Here is a 10,871-nt window from a genome sequence, read left to right as displayed (position 1 = left end):
ACACAGAAAAAGGAGACAAAGCCATTATGTCTCGTGTATTCTGCTATGTTATAAATAATTCTTTAATCATTTATACATTCATCATTTCCTTTGCTTTAGAATCTTTACCCCTTTCAAACTTAATGGAAAATTTTATTGATTTGAAGGGACTTGGGATTTTTCTGTGTATCGTGAATAGAGACTACTGTTTTACACTCATTGACAGACGGCAGTAGTGCATCTGGTAACTAGGACAGACATGTTTACCCAAACTACATTTGCCTAAATTAGGGAATTATATTTCAAGGTGAAAGGTGCCTTACAGACAGCAGAGAAAGAGAGAAGAAAAGGGCTTTTAAATAGGCTTACCATAATAAAACTGGAAAGCATGCATTTTCTTTCCTCTTAAGTTAAACTGACAGCAGTCATTAATGTGCAGGTAGTTTACCACATCTCCAGTTGTAAAAAATGCTGTTTAATTTTAATTCTTTTGTTATACTTACCCAGAGAGAAGCTTATCTTAATCTGACTTCATATTGTGTCAAGGATACAAGCACCACTTTAATGTTTTTCTTCTGCAGAAGTGCTGGTCATGAGCGTAGAAGAGACTTATTTGTATTATAGTAAATGCCCACTGCAATCAAGGTTCCCATGTTTTCTGCAACACCACCTCTAACCTGAATTCTGTGCTACAAGGCCTGCAGTCTGTAGCACTCCACTGTAACTGACTGGAATTTCTGTTGCAGCTACAAAAAAGGGGTTTGAAAATGGAGGCTGTGCCCTTGCGGTATTTAATTCAATTAAAACTTGTGCTGCCCCTAGCTTTATATTTCTGTTGAATTACATATTGATTACCTAAAGCAGCAGAATAGTTTTCTGAGGGGAATTTGAAGGTTAGATAGATATGGAACAGACAGAGAAGGACTTCTGTTACTTGGATAGATATCGGTGATTGCTTGAGAATGAGTTATTCCTGGTGAAAGTGGACAGCAATGAAATAATTACAGAGTCTGGTATTTCAAAATTAACAACTTGATGACAGGAAGGAAACAGTAAATTTGTGTATTGGAGCATCTGCAGATTCAGGAACCACAATTTGCCTACCACTTGGTGTGCCTTTGCACTGTGGCTTTTTACAAACCCCTTTTTGTAGTGTCAAAATGCTAGTATTGCTTGATACCTAGAAAATCTGAAACTACACTGGTGTCAATCTGGCACAGTGCTATTTTCTGCAATGGAAGTATCTGTTGATAACACAAGTCCAACCACAGAATACTAAAGTAACAGTGGTGGCTGCTATTAACCTATTTTTAATCTTAAAAAAAAAAAAAAAAATCACTGGATTTGCTCTCCCTATGACTTTTTCATACCTTTTGGTTTGTTATTTTTTTTTGTTTTCCTAGCTTTCTGCCATCTTTCCTTTTATGAGTTTTGGGAATTTTCCCTGCTTTTTGAAAGGTAATAGAATTAGTATTTTCCTATGCAGTTTGACAACTAGATGAAGTGAGAGAAAGGGGTTACTTTTAAGACTCTCTAGAGAAAAGTCTGGCCTCATTCAGCCACTAAGCACCACATTTCTAGATCTCTCCAGGACTTAATAATACCTAACTCTGTGAACTAAGACACAAACATTTTTCTATTTTGCCCTTGTTGTGGCTTTATGCTCCAAATAAACTTTGATGCTGAATTAACAATTAAGGCTGGTGTTGAACAGATTTTACAGAATTTTCCATTCCATCTTTTATTATTACTATTATTCCAAATGTCTCAAAAATTGCTTATTTGCCAGTCGTTTTTTTGTTTGGGTTTTTTTTTTTTTCAAAAAGGCACCAAGTCAGATTACATTTGTTTCCCTTACCCTGAGTAGGAGAAAAATTCAGTGTGGCCTCATAAATCACATTAATGGCTTCACTCAAAATCCAACTGGGAGAAATTAATATTAAAATTGTTTCTTTTTATTAGCACTGGAATTGTTAAAAAATGTTAATATGAAAGCATATCTAAATAATAGTTGCAGAACAAAAGCCTAGTTCTGGATGCCCCATGCACCTGGATGCATGAAGCCATGCATCTATATGCGTGGCTTCACTGGCAGTGGGGAACTAACTGCATGTTGGAATTTTCTGCTCGGGTCTTGGCTTGCCTGCAAAAACCTATTGAGAGGCTACTGAGTGGGCCATCTGCAGCAGATGCTCCAGAAGGACATTCAGAGGTGTGGTCCATATGTTTCTGCAAGTTTAACTATAGGCAACTGCTAATGGAAGCTATCCTTTTGTCTACATAGAAATGTTTCCCTCTCTAGGACTGAATTGCCTTCCTTGAGTTCTTCACGAGCTCGTTATTTTGCTCATTTTTGCCTTCTCTTTTCTTCTTCCCTTCAGTTCAGTTCTTTTCTCTGTTCTCTGATTTTTAGATTGCTGTGGCCTGTACAACTTTCCCTCTAATTGCTTCTATCAATTGCTTATTTCATGTAGGTATCAAACTTCTGAGTTTAACTTTAGTAAAAATAAATTGGTTCCCTAGGCTGGAAGGGAAAACCGCAATACTAGGTAATGAACCTGCACTGGCTACTCATATTTGACATTCTTTTTATTTTTTTTTAACTTTTTTTTTCTACAGGGACAGGGCTGCTGTTACAAAGGCTCCATTGGCAACGGGTACAGTCAAGATGTACAGATTGATTAGTGTTTTCTCCAAAGCCCATTATCTGCTCTGAAGACCAATTCATTAAAATGTGTCCTGTTTCTACAATACCGGAGCTTGTGAAGGCTGCTGAGGCTGTAAAGAGTAATTTTAAAACATTCCAGTAGGTCTGTATAACAGCTGAAAACTGCTTAGCACAAAGTTGAGCTTCCTGAGGTATTCCAGGCTTTGTTAAAAGTTATTTTGTTGTTGTTGTCATTTCCATATGTTGCTGGCATGGAGTTATAGTCTTTGGAAAAAAGAACTTTCTTAGGAAGTAATAAGCTTATTTAATGAAAATTACATACAGATGCAGACATGCACATGCATATATGCACACACACGTCCTGAAGTGAGTTTGCTGAATCAGTTTTCTTGGTTTTAAGCAAGCGCTTTTACATTCTTCTGTCCCTAGTGTCTTATAAATATTTATACAGGATGTAAGTAGATGTGCTTATTTTAATTTAAAGCAGACTAATACAGTCATCTTTACCATGGTCATTTGGAAATAGTATTTTAATATTCCACAAGCAAAACTCTTACTAGTGTAATCAGCTACCTGAGAACTGGTCTTACAATTATAAATCTTACACGTGGAACTCAATAGCTGAAATTAAGATACACTAATTACACAGTAACTGCTAAATAAATTGCAGATAATTTAGCAGTGCGGTCAGGAGTTCAGCTCAGATTTTGATGTCTCTAATCACAGAGAGACCAGTTCACCAGAGGATAAAATGGCAACTTTGATGATAAAAATGATAACTATCTCAGAAAGGGTTTAGAACACTCTTCTAAGTATTGAATGCATGTAAAGATTTCTTTTATTTTATATTTTTGACTGAATTGTATTCTACTAATTGTCTTTAAAATCATTTGAAGGAGGTCTTTCTTCCTAGTTTTGATTCCAACACATTTTTAATTCTTTCTTCATTTTCACACATGGCAAATAATTATATTATTTGTACAGACAAAACTGAGGCAGTCTAACATGTTGGCTCTGGGGAAAGATGATGGAAGTCAGCTGAGGACTGTCGGTCACATTTTCATTTTAGCAATTAAGTAGGAGATTTGAGCAATTTAAAATGTAGTTAAAAATAAGGTTAAAAATTATGGTTTTAGAGATACTTGGGAACACTTAATTCACATGAGAAAATATGATTATCAAAAATGGACAAGTACGTATAATGATAGCAATAAACAAGTAGTTAATTTGAAAACTAGGGAAACTGAAAAAAGAATTTAGAACTATTGAAGACAACACTTTTACCAGGCAGAATCAAAAGGAAGTATATCACACTGAGAGCAAAGTATTTAAAATTACATAACTGCACTAGAACAAATGCATAGAAAATATTAATCAGAATATAATAGAAGATGGGATTCTGAAAAAAACTTTTTTTAAAAAAAAACAGGGTTAGGTGTTCACATGTTATTGTGATAAGCAAGTTTTGCTACTACATCAGAACTTGGAGAGATTCTCAAACAGGAATAATTAAAGTGGAATAATTTAAAGTCAACAGAACTCAGTAATTTCCACAGAGTGTTTAAAGAATTAGAGAAGGAGTGTTAGACAGAATTAAAATGTGTTTAATTGATCTCAGAAACAATTATGTTTAATGGGAATTCCACTAATGGATACTTTACCTGTGGATTCTTGAAATAATCTCTAAGTGCTCCTCTACAATTTTTTACTGCTGTTTCTTATGTTTACAGGCATACAAGGTGATAGACTTCTACATAAAGGTAAGGAAGATCTTTTGTACTAAATAATCCAAATCTCTTTCTTTACATATCAGTTTCTTTAAAACAAAAAAGGAAGAAAAAACGATATTTTCATATAGCCATATGTAAAATGATGCAGTTAGGCACTCAGTGTAACATCCACACTTAGAGAAGCAGAAAAATCAAGAATTAAGGATAGCCAACTCCAAAGGATGCTAGGATGGAGGAGATTTCTCCTCTCAGTGTGCTTCCTGCTGTGCTGGTGTGTGAGGCTGAGCAGCTGTCCCAAAGGTGCCGCTGTGCACACAGTCACCCATGCAAACCCACAGAGAGCAGTGACTTCACCAGCACTTGGGGAAAACCAAGCACAAGTCCAGTCTCATTCCTTTTTCCAGCTGGCAAGGACTGAGTTTTTCTGCTAAAAAACATACACATATTTGCTGTCTTTATTCATACACACGTGGATGTTCACAGATCCCTCGATAACTTTTAACTCTATCTAATAACCATGCGGGATTACCCTTTGCCGGATCACCAACTCAGACCCTAACTGTTTCTAAGTGCAGGTCCCCTCTTCCTTGCTGGCTGATCCATCTTGAAGTTCACTCACAAATCACATCTGCACCCATGCAGAACAGAGAGCAGGCTCACATGAAAACCAGCAAGGACATTTTACAAGGGTATGTAGAGATAAAGCAAGGCGTAATGGCTTTAAACTGAAAGAGGTTGGATTTAGATTAGATATAAGGAAGGAATTCTTCACTATGAGGGTGGTGAGGCACTGCAACAGTTGCCCAGAGAAGTTGTGGGTGCCCCATCCCTGGAAGTGTTCAAGGCCAGGCTGGATGGGGCTTTGAGCAGACTAGTCTAGTGGAAAGTGTCCATGCCCATGGCAGGAGGGGGTGGAACTAGATGATCTTTAAGGTCCCTTCCAACCCAAACCATTCTATGATTCTATGATTCTGTGATTTGTGAGTACTGGGGTTTAATAAGAAGATAGGGTAGATTACAGTGAGCAAGCGAAGGGCTTGGACAGACAAGCAGACTGCCCAGCAGCATGTTTACTCACAGACAGACCTTTTTAAACCCCCCTCCATCCCATTTTCTTCCCAGATCAACCTTGATTCCTCCTTTTCCCCAACTTTGGCCCTTCCCCTAAACAACCTATAATAGGTTTTGCACAGTTTCATGGTTCCCTTAAAACATACTGTAAGAAGACTTGTGCAGTCCCACAAACCCCCTCAAATGTCACACCTTAAGTGTGGTCTTTCCCATGGGACTCATGATAGTCTCATTTCCTCTGTCTTTCTAGATACCAGGACCTGTTGGAACTGTCTCTTTATGACCATGTTTGTGGGGTTTTTAGTGACACATCAGTCAGTGACCTGAGACCTCTGTTCTTTGCTACTGTTTCCTTTATCTCCTGTTCCACAGGGTTTGTGTATCTTGATTTAATTCATCATTTTTCCGGTATCTTTTGATAGTTTTTTATGCTAAATAACTATTAACCACTTATGTCAGAAAACAGGTATGCTTCCATTCTGCTTATGCCCACATTAAGGATTAAGAAAAAGCTAAGAAAAAATTCTAAAATACTGCAAATAACTAGAGGGATGTAGAAAAAAATGAACACTAGATCTCAATTAATTGCTCAAAAATTAAATATAAGTGGATAGGCAGAGGAATATCAAGTATCAGTGCAGAGCAGTAGTCCTTAAAGAAACAGAGAAGTATTGGGCATGACAGCTTTGACCACCTTCCTTCTTATTTTTCCCCATATTTTTCCCTCATTGATACTCATTTTCTTGTTTGTTTAGATGTTCTTCACCCTAAGTCTGCAGGATTGTCATGAACTGGGGTAGCTGGGATTGTAAGAATTGCTTGGAAGATTCATTCAAACAACACAGGAATTGCCTTTAAAGAGATGAAGATAATTCTTGATCTTTTTCAGCACAATAAGACTGCCTGGTGAGATCACTGGGATTTCACTGCATTTACTGGTTGTTCTTAATGGACTTGTTGCATTTCTCTTCACTTTTCATGTTCTTACAGGCATTGAAATTTTAATATTGAGTTTTTAAGGATGTCAAATGCCAACAATCTACTGAATATGCTGTAGTTGCCTATAATTAATCATCTAGATCTGGTTATAGCTCCATTGATCTTATATATAATTCTTTTTCTTCAGAATACCTTCAAGTCCACAAATGTCTTCTCGACCTTCTGTATGCCTTCTGATGGTCAGATTATCAGCATTTTCATAAAATCACTAAGAAAGAGATAGAAATTTCCTTGATTTCAGATCATTTTGCAATTAGCTTTATTTTTACAGCTCGTGGAAAATAATTCTCCCTTTCACAATCTCACATTAGTGTCAGATATGAATCAGATATTTAATTCCCCAGTTGTACTCCAAGTTTTATCCTCACTGAAATTTTTTCAAGGATTGAATCTTATTTTCCCAGAGCCCCATCTCACTGTGGAATATTGTAGGGTCTTGGAAATGCTTTTTTTTGTATTGTGTTTTTTTTAGGATACTTTTGAGGTTGAATAACTGTTTTTATTTAAGTATGGCATACCAGTCTTTTTTTTTTTAACCTTCTGTTCCTTCCATGTAATGATTCTGATTTTCTTGGGTATTAAGATTAATTTACTGACTTTTTTGATGGTAGGTGTTTCTGATAACACAAACAGCTGTAGCAAACTTACTCCCATTTCCTTTATCATAGTTTTTCCTGCAAGTTTTTCCTTGGCAACTGGCTTGAAAGATGCCAAGTACACAACACAGTCTTGTAACTTTTTCATATTTTTGAAAATTTCAGACATCCCCCCTTTTCCATTGTCTATTTCTTTCTCTATGCCAAGTCTTTTTATTCAGGTAAAGACATTACACTAATTTCTTAGCTCTAAAATTTAGATAACTAGAGAAGTGCTTACATTTAGGATTCACTTTTGACTTGTTTAGCTTAGCATTAGTTCTCCTGATAGGTGGATCTATGAAACCCATGGAAGCATACAAGTCCTTCTATCATGTTATGGACATGTAGTTTGTAGGAAAGAGTCTTCCTTTGTTAGATACCTTTTATTAAAAGCTGGGACACTAGAATGTTGTAGCTCAAATAGTAGTGTGGGCTTGATGGGCAAATTGGGTTTGAGCAATCATTATTTGTGCTACAGATAATACAATATAATGGCTTCTTTGGGGCTTTATAATGAAGAATAATAATGAGTGTCTTTTGTCCAAATAAAGAAAGTAAAACTATTTCAAAAATCAGTAATTGTGACTTTCCTATCTGGTTTCAAACATCCTGCAGCACTGTAAACACTGATTAAATTTAGCCCTTAAATTAAGCCTACCTTCTTAATAGGAACAATGTCATTCATACAAAAGCAATTATCAAAACTCAAGGTGCAGTATGTAATTTTTCCATGCTTCACAACCACAGTTGATACATGGAGCTATAATTTACATTCCCCTTTATAAGTAGAAGGATTCTCTGTTGACAGTAAGCAATATTATTGTTCTATTTTGATTGTATTAGAAAGGTTTTGGCACAAGTTTTCATGGAAAAAAGAGGGTCGCTAGACATATGTTGCAAAATCAGAGATGTCTCACAATAACGTAAATTTTTCTCTTTTCCATATTGCTCTGTTTCTTTCAATATATTGAAAATAGACTTTGGATTAAATTAATTCAAACAAGGGAATTGGAATATTCAAATATAATCAATAAGAGGATTATAAAGCCTCTTTAAATGTCTTGATCAAACCTGCTGGAAAGTTCAGATCTTATATTCATGGGCTATGTACATGATACTAGAACCATCTTCTGCCTAACCAGTTAGGAAAACTAAAACTTGACTGTGAATAAGGAAGTATTGTTAGTCTACTTTGCAATGCATTCCTGGTTAAATATGTATTTATTGAGAATCCAGGTTCTCAGCAGACATAAGGTACAATACTTAAAGATGAGTGCCTGGGTTTAAACTACCAAAATTTGGACCACTAGATCAAATTAAACATATAAATGCTGAATAATATTGTTTAAAATTATATAGCTTCATGGCAATATCTGTAGGGAGATTTTAATTTTTGCAATTTTATGTGACTTATTTAACATATGATAACATCATAATTGTAGTGTATTCCTTTGTGATTTAAGTGCTGATTCATCTAACAACTCCCTCATAGTATTATCCATGTAAGCTTTTTTGTCTGCACTCAGCTGCATTTGAGGCTTGAGCAATTATAGAAATAGATGCCCTATACCATCGTGGTTTCCTTGTAGAAAACTTATTTAAAGCATGCAAGATTTTACAATAATGTTGCTTGTTTTCAAGCAAAATATATTATCTAGCAGAATACTGGAGATGTATGCAGCAAAACTGTTTCGTTAAGACAAGAGTCACATCATCATTCTGGTATTGAATAATGTTGAATATAACCATTCTCCTTCCTTGTACCCTGAGAAATATTTGTTTTCTCTAGACTAGTAGTAAGAAACAAACAGAAATACATAGTTTATTTACCAAAGATTAACTGAAATACAGACTAGTAAAGAAAACTGTAGGAAAACTAGAAAACACTGGGAAATGTGGCATGTATGATCAAAAAGATCCAATGAATCTCTCGTTTCTTGGATTTTTTGTTGTTTTATAAAAGATGAAATTTTAAAACATGATTCAATATTCTCAGTGTGATTATAGATTTCCTACTGACCTGGAAAACATTACATGATCCATATGGACTCAAAACACTGACAGTGAAGAGCTGTTCCTTTTGTTCCTCCCATTCTCAAGTTAAGAAATCATGTATCACATTAAAACCAGCAGCAAGTTATTCTGCTCCAGTTCCTCTCTGCAAGTGATCTGTCATAGAAAGCAAACATTTAAGCTAATTATATTTATAACTATATTTGCTTTCAGTTCCTCTAGATTTCTGAGTTAATAACTTTGTTTGTTACAAGCCAGATAACTCATTTTTAGAAAGCAAAATTTTCCTTGCTTTGATCATTAAAAATGTACTTTACACGTACTTCTGTTCAATGGAAAAAATTTTTTTTCCTCTGTATTCTGTGTCTTGCCATACAGAAATATGTGTTCACTATCTCTTAGAATGGGATTCAAATGTTTGTAGTCAAAGGTTAAGAAGAACACTAGCCTCTTTTTACTAAGGAGTATGATTTGGAAGAACAAAATGGGTTTTGTTTTTATAGTGAATAGGAAGCATGGATTAAGACCAAATTATTCCACTACAACCATTTTTAATACAGCAGTTCACAAACTGAGGGAAGGAGTCCATGGCTACTCAGAGGTCAGTTGCTACTACTTAGCTTATCAGCAGGATGGGAAATAATCATGCCTGAGAAGCTGCTGCAGAGTCCCTGGTGGCCAGGGGCTTTCTCATCTCCACTTTCTGCCTAGCCAGAAGTTTCTCATCAGTGCTCCCTAACTCACGCCTAGCTCTGAGAGTTACAGTTGATGCCCTGGTTTCTGCAGCAAAAATCCATATGGTCTCAAGTTGGCAGCAACTTGGGAATGAAAGAATTTGTATTTCTTATCAAAATATCTAATAATTGGAGTTACTCAAGGGAAATAAGGCACATCTCTGAAGCCAGGGTGAATACTCATGTTGGCTGTTACTAGGGAAGGAAATGTTAACCAGTTGGCAACTGAAGTAATGAAGGTAAAAACACTAACTTTACCACACGGGAAAAACAAATAATGACATGTTAATGTCACTTTTTATGCTTATAACCTTTTTCATCTCAATTTTTGGATTATTTCTTAAATAATTATTCTCATCCAGGTGTTAAATAAGCAACTACTTTTCATCTATAGACATATTTGAAATAGTTCCCACTTAAGAATTTTCTCTTACATGAAAAGTTTCATAAGATTTATGCTCCTCCAAAAAAGGACACTGACCTTGACAAGGACAAATCATAAGAACTGTTAATTTATGTTGAGTATTGCATACAGTTTTACTGAAAATCCCCTGACGTGTCTTGCCTCCATTTTCAAACATATATTCAGGAATTGTTCATGCATTCCAGTTAATAACAATTTTGCCCTTTTTTAGTCAAAACCTTTGGAGTAAAAACAAAAGAACAGAAGCTAAATATAAAGTTAATATTGTGTAAAAGGAGGATTAAGGATTATATGTGAACTAAATTTATACAATTTTTAAATAAGAAAAGTATCCTAACTAGTGACTGATGGGTTGTGTTACAATAGATAGTGTGTAGGAAATGACATGTAGTCATCTACGTATTATGTTTATTTTGTACTTGTTACTTTTAATCTAGTTCAGGGATAAATTTTAGTGCTGTAAGGCAGAAAATCTTTTGAAAGGTTTTTAAGATTTTCTAGCTTAGTAAGTCATTGTGCCAAATTGTCAAAATCTGTGATGAGAATGTGACTGAAAGACAAAGTCATGGAGTTGTCTCTTTCATGCTGTAGTTTAGACATCCATCACTGAATGTT

The sequence above is a fragment of the Harpia harpyja genome, chromosome Z (genome assembly GCF_026419915.1).
Source record: "Harpia harpyja isolate bHarHar1 chromosome Z, bHarHar1 primary haplotype, whole genome shotgun sequence".
Taxonomy (NCBI): Eukaryota; Metazoa; Chordata; class Aves; order Accipitriformes; family Accipitridae; genus Harpia; species Harpia harpyja.
This window is presented reverse-complemented; position numbering follows the sequence as displayed.